At 39.8% G+C, this 18306-nt stretch overlaps 2 long non-coding RNA genes across 2 annotated transcripts; one reads left to right on the top strand and one right to left on the bottom strand.

The window, feature by feature from the left end:
- The first annotated feature begins 1797 nt into the window (after positions 1–1797).
- On the top strand, positions 1798–4289 carry LOC127006011 (uncharacterized). Its single transcript, XR_007759011.1, has 4 exons — positions 1798–2733; positions 3301–3615; positions 3839–3889; positions 4252–4289. It is a non-coding gene; the product is annotated as an uncharacterized LOC127006011 (long non-coding RNA).
- Positions 4290–5205: 916 nt separating this feature from the next.
- Positions 5206–6798, bottom strand: LOC127006010 (uncharacterized). The gene is made up of 3 exons (XR_007759010.1): positions 6369–6798; positions 5584–5885; positions 5206–5327 (listed from the first exon to the last, which is right to left on the bottom strand). It is a non-coding gene; the product is annotated as an uncharacterized LOC127006010 (long non-coding RNA).
- Positions 6799–18306: the final 11508 nt, after the last annotated feature.

Below are 18306 nucleotides of genomic sequence, written 5' to 3'. Positions count from 1 at the left end.
CAACACCCGGGGAGCAGTGGCCTGGCAGGACAGAATTGTGGGCGAGTAAATACCATGTGTGGTAATATGTGTGGTAATATGTGTGATAGTATGTGTAATAAAATGTATAAATGTGCTTGTTTTTTGTTTTGCTCTCCTACAAATATTTTAGAATGAATGAATGTTTACGTAATATCAGTAAACAAACCAGTAACTGAAAGAAGAAATAAATCTAAATAACTGAAAATGAAACAAAGGTTAAATAATGGCAGAATAATGATATTAAGAAATAAATAAAGTAATAAATAGTGAATTAGTTATGAAATAAATGAAAATGTTAGTTCCATACCTATTTTATATATTCATGATTCTTCTTGTTTTTCATATTTTCTTGTTTACTATTTATTATTATCGTATATATATATATATATATATATATATATATATATATATATATATATATATATATATATATATATATATATATAGATATAGATATAGATATAGATATATAGATATAGATATAGATATAGATAGATAGATAGATAGATAGATAGATACAGATATAGATAGACAGATAGATAGATGGGTAGATAGATAGATAGATAGAAAGATAATACATAAATAGATAGATAGAAAGAAAGATAGATAGATAGAAAGATGGACAGACCCCCGTGTACACCTCCCACCGCGACCGTTGTCGTGATTAATTCGCCGAATATTCGGGGACATGTCCCCGAATAGTCTTGGCCATTCGGCGACATGTCGAAGACATGTCCCCGAATAGTCGGCGACATGTCGGCGACAAAGTTGCCAATAAAATTTAAATTTCAACGGTCAAAATTCGGCGACAATTCGCCGAACACCGCGAATCGGACGCCGAATTGTCTGCGACATGTCGGCGACAATTCGGCGTCCATTTTGCATTCGTGCACATTCGGCGAACGGCCGCGAATTTTTCTTGCAACATGAAACTTTCGTGGCGGTCGTGACCAACTGTCAAAAGTCGTGTGGTGGACGCAGACATGTCCCCAAACGGCCAAGAACAGGCAAGAAAGATGCCGAACTTGTTCGCGACACAGGATGACTTGCATATTCGCGCACATTCGTGAGACAAAATTCGGCAGTGTATTTGGGGCTTTAGGGACAATCTTGGTGATTTACAAAGGTGCTCTCCTCATGAATACTTGAATGTTACTAACTCCAACTATGAAGGGCAGGGACTGGTCTATCTGGAAGAAGAAGGCAGCGTCCTCAACCCGCCCGAGCTGCTTCTGTCCTTTTTCTCCTCCTAAATAAGTTTTCTTTACTTTAAGATGCTACACTCTTTATTTACAATATTCAGAGTGAGGATGTATAGGATAAGTTTACATGCTACACTTTTGACAAAATAAACTCAGAGTGAGGACTTACCTTATAAATGCCACACTCTTGACCTATTACCGTCAGAGTGAGAATCTAAGAATAAAAATGCTACCTTCCTTTAAAATAAAAGGTGAGCATTAGCTAAATAAAATGCTTCCTTCCTACAAAATAAAAGGTGAGGATTAGCTAAATAAATGCTTCACTTTCCTTTAAAATTAAAGATGTGGACTAATTTAAATGCAACTCCATAAAATGATTTGGGGGGATGGTGCCATACACTACAATAAAAGTGAGCCTGGTATCATTAGCAAAAACTTAATTAGTCCTAATTTACATCTCAGATTTGAACAACTCTTTAAATAATTCTTATTCCTCAAATTGTTCATCGCAAGTTTAGAATTGCAATCTTTTGTGGGAAGAACATACGAACATAAGAACATAAGAACGCAGGGCCGGTATCCACGAAAGTGTCTTAGGCCGATGCCGTCGTCCATAGCAAAATAAAATGGCGGCTATCGTGCCTAACTTGCCTGACGTCGTACATAAAATTTTTCGACGGCCCTAACATCGTGCTTAGCGGTAAAACAGGCTGGACCCTGTCTCACCAGCCCTTAAGGACGATGGATTTGAACGTAAACAATCAAGATGGCAGCGCCACAAGAGCAACAACCACATCAGCCAGGGAATAATTACCTTAGAAAGGACGTTCTAAATGAACTTAATGATGCTGAGCTCATCAAGAGGTACAGGTTAGACCGGGAAGGTATATTATTTGTTACCAACCTTGTAAGGGCAGCGCTGAAGAGTGATACCAACAGGTCTAACCCGCTCACCCCGGAGTTGAAGGTTCTCATAACCTTAAGATATCTTGCTACTGGCAAAATGCAACAATGTAGCAGTGATGACCTTGGCCCCTCACAGTCCAGCATCAGCAGAGCCATCAGTAAAACTATAGACGCCCTTGCAGATGTTAATGTCCTCAAGAGGTTCATAACTTTTCCTGTCACCCAAGACAGCGCTGACCGAAAGAAAGCAGAATTCTTTGCTATAGCCAATTTCCCTAACATCGTAGGTGCCATTGATGGCACACACATCCGAATTGTGGCACCGAGGATCAAGAAGAAGTGTATGTGAACCGGAAGGGTATCACAGCATGAATGTCCAAGTTGTATTTGATGCCAATTATCGAATATTGGACATTCTTGCCAAGTGGCCAGGGTCAGTGCATGATGCACGTATCTTGAACAGCAGTGGATTGTCAAGATTGTTTGACGGAGGATATGTGCCAGCAGGAAGTCACTTGCTTGGAGACAGTGGGTACCCCAGCAAGACATGGCTCCTTACACCTTATCTGCGTCCACTGCCTGGACCTCAGTCACGATATAATAGGTAAATACATTGTCTTATTATTATTATTATTATTATTATTATTGATAGCAGTAGCAGCAGCAGCAGTGGTATTAGTAGTAGTAGTAGACAGTATTAGTAGTAGTTAGGTTAAGTTTGGTTAGGTTGGATTAAGTTTCATTTCGGAAAGATAGTATTGGGCTTGGTAACATAAGTTATATATATATATATATATATATATATATATATATATATATATATATATATATATATATATATATATATATATATAACGTGATATAACGTTTATAAGTAGTTTAGTCAGTGAGACTGGTAAGAACTAACACTGGGAATGGGGTGTATTTAGTACTAAATCTGACTCAACGCCCTATGCATTAAAAACCTTAACCTGTGCTCAAAGTTAAATTACTATTTGCCTGGAATCGGCCACTGAGAGTTGAGTCCCAAATTTTGTCCTGTATATTTTTTGCTGAAACTTTGATAACCACTAACTCATCATATGAAGTGTAGACTAACTCAACAAGATTACCACTAGGACAACAACGTACAACAATTAATTACAATTAATTACCATTGTTATTCATCCAGGTCTCACAAAATTACACGCAGTATTGTTGAACGTGGAATTGGACAACTCAAACGCCGATTTCATGTTTTGCATGGTGAGGTACGATTGAGGCCCCCCCTCAAGGTGTGCAAAATCATTCATGTGTGTGGAATGCTGCACAATATTTGCAAGGATAGGAATCTTCCTCTTCCTCTGGATGACGAGCAACCAATGGGTGCAGAGGCACAAGTCCCAGTGCCATTAAATGATGCTGCAGAAGAACCTGCCAATGCGCCCGGTGGTCACCGTAATGAGGGTCGTGCCTATCGGGATGCATTCTGCACCTTGCATTTCAGGTAAGTTGAATCTTTGCAAGAGAAACTGGTATTATGTTCTAATTTAATTAATTACTTATTGGAAGATCACTAATGAGATGAAGGTGGTAGTGGGGAGTGGGACGGATGGGTGAACAGGTGAGAGATGGAAAAATAGATATGATCGATAAAAATAGATAAATAATTATACTTGCTTCACATTGATTTTATACATTTCTCTTAATGTCATCATTTCTCTTCTCAGCAATGAGGACTGATGGAACGTCCTCCAACAGGGCCTCGTGTACCTACCTTGGTAATGTTTCCTACCTTTTAATGCATTATGATAAATTTAAATTCCCATTAGCATAGTCTCTCATCTCCTAACCACAATTTCTGATGACCTTCTTATGATTGTTTTCTAAAAAGGAGACTAGAAAGCTTCACCATAGTATATCTTTCCACAGTCAAAATTCTAATTGTATAGTCAGAAACTATGCAAAAAAAAGCAGTGTCAGTATAAGTACAAATTACAATACATATGAGAACTAAGCTTATAATAGTTTAATAATGTTAGAAATAACAGAAGTAGTATTTGGTTGTATGTTTATTTATTTTCTAGTTTAAATTTATAGTATTTAGCTTTAAGCCTCATGACCTCAATTTTCTCCTTGGCAGCCTGTTCCTTGGCCCGCATAGCTGCCTCCTTGGCCCTCATAGCGGACTCCTTGGCCCTCATGAGCGGACTCCTTGGCCCTCGCAGCGGACTCCTGTGCTCGGGCAGCTGCCTCTTGGGCCCGTGCAGCGGATGCCACTGCCTGAGCAGCTGCCTTGTGTTCCTGGGCAGCAGACTCCACTGCCCTTACAGCTCCCATTTGTCCCGTGGTGGGATCTTCTGAGGGGGTGGATGAAGGGGGAAGCGCTTCTTCTGCAGATGCATCAACATATATTACAGTTGGTGCATCTGCAGATTCGTGGCTATTGAAACTGACCAACGGATCTGCTGTTGCTCCTCCTGCAGCAGGTCTCACGTCCTTTCTGCAAGCAATGGATTTAATCATTACATGGTGTACAAGCTTGGAAGATGCAAGGACACACCTGCCAGCATAGTGAAATCACTCCTAGAATAGTATACTACATTATATAATCTATACACTATATTACCTTACATGAACACAATCTATCTTATATTCTTTACTAATTTTTGCTGTGCCTTTGGCCGGCGCCTTGTGTAAAAAAAATTCAATTAATGAATGATATAAACAACTGACTGACAGTAATTTCCAGTCTTTTGATTGAATGAAGCCTTAATCACAATGAATAGAAATATGAATATGGAAGTAATATTTTACCCAAAATGGTTATTTTAATAACATTGCTTTGATTGAAAAATAAGCATAAATTAGAATCTATGTTCTAGTATTTGGGGTAAAATTAAGAGGTTCAGAGAAATTAGGGAGTTGAGCAAAGAGGTAAAGCTGCAGAATTTGAGTATAGAATGAAGGAAGAAAGAGACAAAGAGGTAGGTGTCGTTGAGGTGGAGTGGAGTCAGTTTAAGGAAGCGGTAAAGGGTAGAGCAGGGAGTGATTCATATAAAATGAACACAGGAAAGAAATAACTACTCACATGTCAACGCAGGACATCCATCAGATCATCGACTTGAGGCTCACCCATTATCGTTTTGCTGTCTGGTCCCAGAATATCCTCAATCAATTCGTCAATGGGATCCAGTGGAGGGGGAGGAGGACCACCACCTAAAAAATGGACACATGGTAATGTATACTGCATTTCTCTGAATACAAAGGTTGTAGAGGGACAGGTACGTCCTGAAAATCTATAGTTTTCAGCTGAGATAAAAAATGTAATAAGTTAATGGATGAATGAGAAAAAAATGCAATTCCGTGAACTCAGTTAATTTCTCGATATGGAGGTGTACCATTTTAAGTTCGGTCTGTTAAGTGTATAACACCGTTAGATAAGATTTAAACAAAAATTAGAAAATGAACTCACCTGTCCTATTCCGTTCCTCACGGAATCGCTGGATTTTTTGCCGAGACCGGGAACTTATGAAGAACCAGCGTTTCTTCACTTCAGCCGAGGTCCTGTAGTTGTTGAATGAGTTATTCAACTCCTCGGCTATTTGTTCCCATATCTCATGTTTCTTCCTGTTTGAAACTCCCGGCATCTTGAAGCTGGACTTCAAGGTTTGTACCTCATCCATGTACATATCTGCCAGGCGGAAAGTTTCTTTCTCCCCCCAGTTTGCCTTCCTATTCCGTTTACTGGGTGGAGTGGCTTCCATCGTTGGACAACTGCAAGGATTTAAATATTCATAAAATTTGTACGGAGTGGAAGAAATTAGAGCCAAATTAAGGCGCTGTAGCTCTGCTGAACCTTTACCATATATATATATATATTATATATATATATATATATATTATATATATATATATATAATATATATATATAATATATATATATAATATACACAATCACGCACTCGTAACCGTTGGTAGCCCGCTGAACACGTGGAGTCATTTGCACAAAAAAGGGTATAGAAGAAGTGTCTGAAAAACATGTCTTATTTCAAGTGGTGCACTTCTTTTCGTCTTAGGGCATATTACCGTAACTTAACAAAACCAAAGGAATTAATCGAGAAAGGGTGAAGTGACTCAACCGAGTGGGCAAACTGACTCCACCATGTGAACGAATTGACTAACTTATACTGGAATGATCTTTTCAAGTTTTCCTATAAAATACCATTAAGCAATATTTTTAATACCTTCAAGCCTTACCTGGTATTGTAGGACAGGAGGAGATCTGGTAGAGTTGGAACACACAACGCCGAAGGCAGGTTGTACAGGGTGACTGAGCTGGTGACTGTTTGTTTACACAAATTCTCGTTTCCAACGGGAATGTATTTTAATATTTTTCTTTTCCAAGAAATACTGTCATTCACTCCGTGTTATTTGGTCAAAAATTGTATTGTAAAATTATTAAAATAAAAAACAAAGAAAATGTAAGTATAACTATGTTTTATTTAACATGATTCATGTCGAAATTTTGCTCGCTGTGCGTTCTAGCGAGACGAGCGACATCAACAGAGAATGGTCTAAGCACGATAAGTTACAACGGCCCTAACTCGTTGACCATAAGCTATGTATGATTTTGTGCTTAAGTAGCATCGGCCTTAGACACTTTCGTGGATATGGGCCCAGGAGTCTACAAGAGGCCGGTAGGCCTGTACGAGGCAGCTCCTTTGACCCTAAGCTCCCGTGTATCTAACCCCACCTAATATCGCTGTCCATGAATTTATCTAGTCTATTTTTGAATGTGACAATTGTATTGGCAATCACCACATGACTGCTAAGCCTATTCCACTCATCTACCACCCTGTTAGTAAACCAATTTTTGCCTATGTCCCTGTTGAATCTGAATTTATCCAGTTTAAACCCGTTATTTCGTGTCCTACCCGGTTCTCTTACCAACAAAACCTTATGAATGTCTCCCTTATTAAAGCCCTTCATCCATTTATAAACCTCGATCATGTCTCCACGCACCCTTCGCCTTTCTAGAGAATGCAAGTTTAACTGTTTGAGTCTTCCCTCGTATGGCAAGTTTCTCAACCCCTGAATCATCTTAGTCATTCTCCTCTGCACCGATTCTAACATTTTGATATCCATTCTATAGTAAGGTGACCAGAACTGAACCGCATAGTCAAGATGAGGTCTAACTAATGCTAAATATAGTTTGAGGAAGACTTCGGGGCTTCTGTTGCTTACGCTCCTTGAAATAAATCCCAGTACCCTATTAGCTCGATTTCTAGCTTGAATGCATTGTGCCCTTGGACGGAGATCAGAGCTCACTAAGACCAACCAGACCTACTTATGAGAGTGTCATTTAAGCAATAGTTATGTGAGGGGTTGTTCCTACCTACACTCAGAATACTGCACTTCCCTACATTGAACTCCATCTGCCATTTATCCGCCCAGTCATATAATCTGTTGAGTTCACCTTGGAGAATACTAGCGTCCTGATCCGACTCAATTACTCTACCGATCTTGGTATCATCTGCAAATTTACTAACATCACTACTAATTCCTGTATCTAAGTCATTGATATAAATAATAAACAAAAGTGGACCTAATACCGAACCTTGTGGGACCCCACTCGTAACACATCCCCAGTCAGATCTTTTACCATTGATTTGCACTCTTTGCTTCCTATTGCTAAGCCACGCCTTGACCCAGTTCAAAACTTTACCCTCTACTCCGTGAGCCTGTAATTTAAGCAACAGTCGTTGGTGAGGAACTTTGTCAAACGCTTTACTAAAATCAAGATAGATTACATCATAATTTTCATCCCTGCCAACCGCCTCAAATACTTTATTGTAGAAGGACAAGAGATTGGTGAGGCATGACCTACCTTTTGTGAACCCATGCTGCGAGTCGTGAATTAAGCTATGTTTCTCTAAATGCTCCCGAATGTTCCTGGCTATTATGGACTCCAGCATCTTCCCTATAACCGATGTTAAGCTAATTGGGCGATAGTTTGAAGCAACTGACCTGTCCCCCTTTTTAAAAATCGGCGTCACATTAGCTACTTTCCATAGGCTCGGCACATAGCCAGTATTTACCGACATCTTAAAGATGTCGGTTAGTGGGTCACTGATTACATCACCTAACTCCTTTAATACCCTCGGAAATATCCCGTCAGGACCTGGCGACTTGTTCTTCTTAAGCTTATCTATCTCATCCTGAACTACTTGCCTGGTAATGATTATATCCCTCAATTTATCGCCATCCCCGCCCTCGTACACCTGAACTCTTTCCGGTATAGTCGTTCGATCCTCCTGTGTGAATACTGAAAGGAAGTAGTCGTTCAACAATGTGCTCATATTTTCGTAATTTTCTACTAGCTCCCCTGTGTTTGTTTTCAGCGGTCCAATTTTCTCCCGTGTTTTTGTTCTATACATCTGAAAGAAGCCCTTAGGATTACTTTTCGCCTCATTTGCTACTTTGATCTCATAGTTCTTTTTTGCTATCCTGGTGTTTTTCTTAACTAATCTAGATAGTTCGACGTACCGGCCCCTGAGATGTGTTTCCCCATTCTTTATTTTCTGATAAATTCCCTTCTTTAACCCAATCTCGTGTTTTAGTCCACGAGTCATCCACTTAGGATCATTGTTTTCTTTTCTAAGTGTTCGCTGTGGTATATGCTGTTCTTGCCCCTCTACTATTACTCTAACTAAATTATTGTAAGACATTTCTACCTGGTTCTCCTGGCTCTCCAATCCGCAGTTCTGGCCCTCATGAATCCCTAAATTATCCCAGTTTACCCCTTCAAGATGTCTTCGAAGCCCCTCGTAGTTTGCTCTTCTAAAATCTGGCACTAACACTGGGTTTGGTTCGCGGGTTACCGCCCAGTCTAAGCTAAAACGAACCGTTCTGTGATCACTATTTCCTAACTCTCCGCCCACCTCCAACTCACGTAGCAAGTTCCCATTATTGGTTAGGACTAAGTCTAATATGTTATCTCCTCTGGTAGGCTCAGTAACTACCTGCTTAAGGAAATTATCTTGTATAACTTCAAGAAAGTCCTCGGCTTCCAGGTCACCCACTAGATCTTCCCAGTCTATATTCCTATAATTAAAGTCCCCCATTACGCAGACATTTCTACTTATACTCGCCCTGCCAATCTCCTGTAGTAATATACTCGTGTCCTGCCTGTTAAGGTTGGGTGGCCTGTATATAACTCCTAGAGTTAGTTTTTCTTTCCCTTTGTAAACGTCCACCCAAACTGATTCTGAATCCATATTAGTTTTGACTGAGTTGTTAACTAAACATTTAAGTGAGTCTTTAACATATAGCGCAACTCCACCTCCCTTTCTGCCCCTTCTGTCTTTGTGAAACATCTGATAACCCGTTATTTCAAATTCTGATCTAGGAATTAAGGGTTGTACAGGAGGTGAAGGTAAGCCAGCAGCGAAGCGGAGCATCCGAAATTAGCAGTTGCTATTCGAATGCTCCCCGAACCAAGAAGGTTCTAGAATGTTCCGTAAGGGACGAGGCCACTTCTAAGCTCGCCACGCGAGCAGGGTTGCCAGATTTGGCCGGCCAATTTGGCCTTTTTAGAGTTACAGTGGCCTTCGAAAATCTAGGTCTAGAGGCCAACCGTTTTCTGGCCTTTTCTTGGCCTTTTTCTAGTGTTTAGCATATATCCTACTGTTATTTAAAATATTACTAATGGCTTCCAAAGTAAAAAGATAATATGATGTTAGTGCAAAAGAACATGTGTTTAAGAGCATATGCACTTAATAATATGGACATCATTCGTTACGTATTTGGTACCGGTCTTAGTGCACCCTTTGTCACGCGCTCCTCTGTTGCTTCCCTCTCCTTGCTCCCTTCAGTTTGTAAAGTTCGTCGCGGCTGACACGCGTCCTACGTATTGGGAAAGTTGAGCTTGGTTTCTAACAAGGATTCTATAATACAAGGATAGCTCACTAAGCATTTGTTATACCCACAATGCACCGCGGATGACGTCACACATGTACACAAATGGTGCTGGGCGGGAAACTGGTTCACTTCACTGTGTTCTTACCGCAGCGTGCTCTGTGAAAATGGTGATTTGTGCTGTACTTGGGTGTTACAGTGGCTCTACCTATATAATAAGGATAACTTGCTAAGCATTCCTTTTACCCACAATGCACCGCGTATGCAATCTGGTTCACTCTCTCCGTATAAAGTGTATTGGGGGGCCATTACTTATTGATCTTTTCACTCATTCATAGTCAGATTTTGCGCTTTTTTTTTTGGTTGCTGGGGATATGTGGTTGAATTGGGCAGCTGTTGAGTTGGCCAGTGGTGTGCAGTGGTGGAGATATTTGAGAAATATGTTATATGGGGGTTGCTGGGAAATGTTGCTGTCTGCCATGTATCTGTGCTTGCGTTTTCTCAAGTTTCGTTAACGTTGGTTTTCTGCAACTTTGCAGGGGTAACTAATCCTGTCATCAAAATAGCTAACATATATATATATATATATATATATATATATATATATATATATATATATATATATATATATATATATATATATATATATATATATATATTAATTGAAGTATTACTGTTGGATCAGGAAAATTATATCAATGGTTAATATAAATAATATATAAAGGGATCAATATATATGTAAGAATACACAAAGACTATACCAACTTCTATATTATCTATAACGATATTGATGACAGGATTGGTTACCCCTGTAAAGTTGTAGAGGGTGGGTGTTGGTGAAACTTGAGAGAACGTAAGCGTCGATGTGTGGTGGACAGCAGTGTTTGTCGGTACCTTTTTCTAAAATATTTCTGAAATAATTTTGTTGCTGTGTACAGTTTGCCAAACTCAACAGCTGCCTAATTTGATTGCATATCCTTAGCAATTAAAAAAGCGGAAAATCTGACCATGAATATGAATAAATAAGGGTTTTCTAGTACATTTTATACCGTGAGAGCAGGGTGAGAGTGAACCAGATGACGTACCGCATTCATGACGTCATCGATGACGTTTCAGTGATATAGCCTTATAGTATATAATCCTTGATTTCTAAATGCGCTGAAAATTACATGAGCATCTAATTTGCCCTTCATCTACACTGACAACATAGGTAAATGGGAAAACTTCGTATAGTGACGGGAGAGCTTACCGAGAGGAGTGGGAGAAAGACCATGAGTGGCTGAGTAACAGAGGTGGCTCTTGTTACTGCACACTTTATAATTGTACAATTAGTACACTGAAAAAGTCCATGATAAATAAGTAAGTAAGGTTGGCCTTTTTCTGGCATTTTCGAACAAAACTTTGGCCTCATAAGGACCGGGACATCTGGCAACCCTGCACGCGAGTAGTCAGCTGTAAGCTTCTGCGGCGAAAACACCGCAGTGCACAAACTTTCTGCTGAAGTTCACGCGAGCTTCTTCTCTTCATTACCTCAACAAAACTTCTAGGCCGGCACACCTCAGCCGACCCACTTCAGACAACCTGTTCTGAAAACTCAAACATAAGTATACCTACCCATATCTCGTACCTTGGGCCCAAGGGGGAAGGTATTGGGGTGTTTATTTGGGAGAAATAACCTGGTAACTACTACAGGTGAGTCGGGGTGTGTGATCCTGACCTTACATGTGTATTGCGAACAATAAATTCGCAATAATATATATATATATATATATATATATATATATATATATATATATATATATATATATATATATATATATATATATATATATATATATATATATATATATATATATATATATATATATATATATATATATATATATATATATATATATATATATATATATATATATATATATATATATATATATATATATATATATATATATATATTATGTGTGTGTGTGTGTGTGTGTGTGTGTGTGTGTGTGTGTGTGTGTGTGTGTGTGTGTGTGTGTTTACTTAGTTGTATTTGCGTAGTTGTGATTTACAGGAACGGAGCTATGCTCCTGCTGTCCCGTCTTTCCAGCTACTTCCATCTAATTTGGCCTTAAATGCGCTTATTGACTTAGCCTGTACCACTTTCTTCTCCAGCCCATTCCAGACGGCCACATATCTCTCCGGGAAGCTGTTCTTCTTGATGTCTCTTCTACAAATTCCTTTTCTCAACAGTTTTCCATTTCCTCTTAAGTTTCTCTCTTCTCTTATCAAAAGGTCATCTCTATCCAATTTCTCTAGACCATTCATCACCCTATAACCTTTATTAAATCTCCTCTTTCTCTTCTAATTTCCAATGTAGGAAGGTTCAGCCTCAGCAAACTTTCTTCATAAGGCAGGTCGCTCAGACTAGGTACCATTTTTGTTGCCGCTCTCTCTATCCTCTCCAGTTTTCTAACGTGTTTCTTAAGTGATGGCGACCAAGCCACTGATGCATACACTAGTCTAGGGCATATCATGGTCACAATTAATTTCCTTACCATGTCCTCATCAAGGTATGTGAACGCTGCTCTGATGTTCCTCAGTAGGTTGTATGTCTCAGCTGATATTTTATTCACATGTCTTTCTGGAGAGAAGTTTTCTGTGATCATCACTCCAAGGTCTTTTTCTTCTTTCTTCTTGTCTAACTTATCCTTACCAAACTTATAATGTTCCTCTACTATCATTCCACTCTTTCCAAATTCAATAACACTGCACTTTTTGGTATTAAATTCCATTTCCCACTTCCTGCTCCCCTCCACTCCAATGTGTGTGTGTGTGTGTGTGTGTGTGTGTGTGTGTGTGTGTGTGTGTGTGTGTGTGTGTGTGTGTATTGTTTTATTTTACTTTGTTATAGTAATTAACTTATTTGTTAATTGTTCATATGTATGTTCATTTACTAATGATTTTCATATTTTGTTTTCTATTTCATCCATACGTATATTCACCTTTCTATTAATTCATTATTTTTTTGTTTTCTAATTTATTTACTTATTTGTTTGTTTATTTATATTTACTATAATTTTTATTTCTTTTGTGTACATAGGCCATGTTATCAAGTAAATTAATGATAAGTAGGTGGTTCAGGTGAAAGGGATACGTGGCTGCTGCTTCAGCACTCCTTTCAAGACACTGGGATATCATCATGCAACGCTTTCCAGGAAACGCGGGTGAAAGAAGCTGGCGCAGAAATTGGCAGTGAGTGAAAGTAAAATGAAACTTTTGCATCAAGAATATATGTTCACCTCTTTTGCCATCATAAAATGCAGTTCTATCTGTTATATGCTGAAGATAGTTGTGAAAATAGCTCTAGACATTAACAGCTTCTTCGCTATTTTAGGTTTCATAAATCTGGAATGGAATGACTACGAGTGCTGTATTAAAAATTCCATTATGGACACGTTTGTCAGACTATGCATTCCTCATAAATCATTATCAGATTATTTTTCAAGGGAGTGACGAGTGGTTTTTTTTTTTTTTAAAGTATGATAGCACATTTCACCATAGGTTTACAAGAGGTGATAATTATCATGCTGAATAATTGGCCGGAAACGAAAAGCAATATCTGATCCTTTCGGTGACCCTAATTATTTTTCTACTCCTGTTACCACACCTCGCCCAGCCGGTCTGAGCAGCATTCCTTTGCATGACAATCCGCTTCCTCTACATTAACCCAACACTGGAGAGCCAAGAAAGGTGCTTACATACATACATACATACATACATACATACATACATACATACATATATATGTATGTATATATATATATATATATATATATATATATATATATATATTTTTTTTTTTACAACAAAGGAGGCAGCTCAAGGGCACACAAAAAAAGAAAACAATAATAAAAAAAAAGCCCGCTACTCGCTGCTCCTAAAAAAGAAACAAAAGAGGTGGCCGAAAGCAAGGTCAAATACGAGAGGAGAGATGTCCTGATACCCTCCTCTTGAAAGAGTTCAAGTCGTAGGCAGGAGAAAATACAGAAGAAGGAAGATTGTTCCAGAGTTTACCAGCGTGAGGGATGAAAGAGTGAAGATGTTAGTTAACTCTTGCGTAAGGGATTTGGACAGTAAAGGGATGAGCTTGAGTAGAAAGTCGTGTACGTGTGGCGAGGCTGCGGGAGGGGGGGAGGCATGCAGTTAGCAAGTTTGGAAGAGCAGTCACATACCTGTCAAGTCTTACGTTTTTTGCGTAAGTTTTACGTAATTTCGGTGATTTTCAAGTCTTACGGCGTAAGTTGAAAATCTTACGTTTTTTCTCCGCTTGCGATGTTTTTTTTTTAATATGTTTGTTTTAACCCGTCCGCTTCGATTGACACGGATTTCGCCGTCACTGGTATCCTAGTAACATATGCTCCCAGGTTTTCTGTACCTCTGTGGTGGGTAATGGAGTGTTTCCCATGTGCTATTTGGTATGCTGGATTTCCCCTCCCAAGATGCATGACCTTACATTTTTCTTCACTAAATTGGAGCAGCCACTTTTTGTTCCATTCCTGTAGCTTGGTGATGTCTTCTTGTAGGAAATCCGCATCCAAGGGGTTAAACAATTTGAAATATATCGTACGCGCCATATTTAAATTCAGGTGAGCGTGCTGAGTAAAGGCGGCTTTACACCTGGCAATTCCTGGCCGGCAATACAGCCGCGACGATCTAGCGGCTAGACCAGCTGGGTGCTCTCGGGAGCAAGTACGTTCACACGTGGGAGGAGCCGCCGGGAGCATCAAGACGTAAACTGCTAGTTAATGCAAGGGCATGAATTCATCCCAGACACCCCAAAAGGCTACTACCATGTAAAACCACAATGAGTTTGGTCCATTAGCCTAATATTGTAGAAATACTTTAAGAAAACGAGTTTTATTATAGTATTGATTGATTGATTGATTGTTCATTGTTGCATTTAACAACAAAGGAGAAGGGAGGAACATGCCATCGCAACCCCCAGGCATTACATAGTGTGATTATATAACACGAAAATAATCGTTCCTTACCTCCTTCGATATCTCGCAAAGAGATAAACATTTCTCGTAATGTTGCTGCCACTCTCTCAAAAGTTGTTTTGCGTAGACTCAGCTTCTCATACAGCTTATCTTGTGGGTCCCACAAGTATCTATGCTGCCTCATTTCTTCTAGCAATGCCACCTCGGCCTCCCGGCTCCAAATCTTGTTGTCTGTATCTGTCATATCTTGTTTTATTGGCGCCGACATGTTGTACTCAGCCGCCAGTCGGCAATACAAGACGGACGCGCTCAGCTGCAGAGAACTTGCCGCGAGAAGGGCTCCCAGACCCAGACCCAGACCAAAAATGCTGCCGAGCCTGTATTGCCAGCCGCGAATTGCCAGGTGTAAAGCCGCCTTAACGGTTACTGTTACGGTTAGTGTGTGTGTTTGTGTGTGTGTGTGGCGGGGGGTGGGGGGTAGGGGGAGGAGGTACCTCGTGCACACTGCTTGAGTCCGTCGGAACCATACCTAAGAACATAAGAACGCAGGAGTCTACAAGAGGCCGGTAGGCCTGTACGAGGCAGCTCCTTTGACCCTAAGCTCCCGTGTATCTAACCCCACCTAATATCGCTGTCCATGAATTTATCTAGTCTATTTTTGAATGTGACAATTGTATTGGCACTCACCACATGACTGCTAAGCCTATTCCACTCATCCACCACCCTGTTAGTAAACCAATTTTTGCCTATGTCCCTGTTGAATCTGAATTTATCCAGTTTAAACCCGTTACTTCGTGTCCTGCCCGGTTCTCTTACCAACAAAACCTTATGAATGTCTCCCTTATTAAAGCCCTTCATCCATTTATAAACCTCGATCATGTCTCCACGCACGGGTAAGAAGGGGAAGAAGGATAGGAGGAGGAGGAGGAGGAGGGCTTTCTTTGTTACGTGCCTGTCAGACCGCCTCGTTCCAGGTCACCCCAACACCCCCGACCTGGTATATCCTCCTCCTCCTCCTTCCTCCTCCTCCAGCACACGCCACTCCGGCCCCCACGACCCCACCCAAGGTCACGCCCCCTCCTCTCACTCTCCTCCTCCTCTTCAGTCCTTGCACAGTGTTGGAAACTAGGTCAACCTTTCCGTCACACACACACACACACAAGTCTTACGTTTGTTATACACAAACTTATGGCCTCTAACGCAAAATCTTATGGCAAGACACCACAGTAGCTTGACAGGTATGCAGTCAGCATGAAAATATCGATAGAAGATCGAAAGAGAGGAAACATGGCGGCGAAAATTAAGAGGTAGAAAACTATTAGTAAGAGGAGGAGAGCTGATGAGACGAAGAGCCTTAGACTCCACTCTGTCCAAGAGAGCTGTGTGAGTGGAGCCCCCCCACAAGTGAGATGCATACTCCATACGAGGACGGACAAGGCCCCTGTAAATGGATAGCAACTGTGCGGGGAGAAGAACTGGCGGAGACGGTACAGAACGCCCAACCTCGAGGAAGCTGATTTAATAAGAGAAGAGATATGAAGTTTCCAGTAGAGATTTTGAGTTAAGGATAGACCGAGGATGTTTAGTGTTGAAGAAGGTGATAGCTGAGTGTTGTCAAAGAATAAGGGATAGTTGTTTGGAAAATTGTGTAGAGTGGATAGGTGGAGAAACTGTGTTTTTGAGGCGTTGGAGGACACCAAGTTCTTCTTGCCCCAATCGGAAATAATAGTAAGGTCTGAGGCTAAGCGTTCTGTCGCCTCCAGCCTGGAATCATTCAGTTCCTGTTGGGTGGGTCTTCTATTAAAAGAAGTTGAATAATGCAGAGTAGAGTCATCGGCGTAGGAATGGATAGGACAGTTTGTTTTTAAAAGAAGATCATCAATGAACAACAGAAAGAGAGAGGGAGATAGGACAGAACCCTGCGGAACACAACTATTAATAGGTTTAGGGGAAGAACAGTGATCGTCTACCACAGCAGAAATAGAACGGTCAGAGAGGAACCTGGAGATAAAGGTACAGAGAGAAGGATAGAAACCATAGGAGGGTAGTTTGGAAAGCAAAGATTTGTGCCAGACCCTGTCAAAGGCTTTTGATATGTCCAGCGCAATAGCAAAGGTTTCACCGCAACGGCTAAGAGAGGATGACCAAGAATCATTTAGGAAGGCAATGAAATAACCAGTAAAACACCCCTTGCGGAAAGCATACTGGCGATCAGATAGAAGGTCAGAAGTGGGAAGGTGCTTTGAATCTTCCGGTTAGAGATAGATTAAAAAGCTTTAGATAGACAAGAAAGCAAAGCTATAGGAAGGTAGTTTGAGGGATTGGAACGGTCACCCTTCTTAGACGCAAGCTGTATGAAGGCATACTTCCAGCAGGAAGGAAAGATAGATGTTGACAGGCAGAGGCGAAAGAGTTTGACCAGGCAGGGTGTCAGCACAGAAGCACAGTTTTTAATGACAATAGGAGGCAGTCCATCAGGTCCATAAGCCTTCTGAGGATTGAGGCCATTGAGGGCATAATAGACATCACTCTTATGAATCTAAATAACAGGCATATATATATATATATATATATATATATATATATATATATATATATATATATATATATATATATATATATATATATATATATATATATATATATATATATATATATATATATATATATATATATATATATATATATATATATATATATATATATATATATATATATATATATATATATATATATATATATATATATATATATATATATATATATATATATATATATATATATATATATATATATATATATATATATATATATATATATCTATATATATATATATATGTGATAGACTATATATATATATATATATATATATCTATATATATAGATATACGCCGAACTGGTAGCGTACTGGGCCCACATTCACCACGTGATGGACGACGCGGGTTCGAATCCCCACGCTACAACTCGGATTTTTCAGTCACCGCCGAGTGGCTTAAAACTACCCACATGCTGTCCTGAAGACCACCCATCAACCCGGACTCTAGAGGAAGCCGTCCAGGCAAATCAAGAACGAGTTTCGGAGGGCAGCATGAGCCAATGCAGGATGGCGCCACTATAAACACTCGCCTGCGCCAGAACGGGCTGGGCCGACCATCAGGCCCCACCTGGAAGAAGCCTTGGGCCGACCGACCATCAGGCCCCACCGGGAAGATGCCTACCGGCGCAATAAGCAACAACGTAAAAAAAAAAAAAATAAATAAATAAATAAATAAATAAATAAATAAATAAATAAA

The sequence above is a fragment of the Eriocheir sinensis genome, chromosome 31 (genome assembly GCF_024679095.1).
Source record: "Eriocheir sinensis breed Jianghai 21 chromosome 31, ASM2467909v1, whole genome shotgun sequence".
NCBI lineage: Eukaryota > Metazoa > Arthropoda > Malacostraca > Decapoda > Varunidae > Eriocheir > Eriocheir sinensis.
Note: the sequence above shows the minus strand (reverse complement) of the source record. Positions and strands in the feature narration are given on the sequence as shown.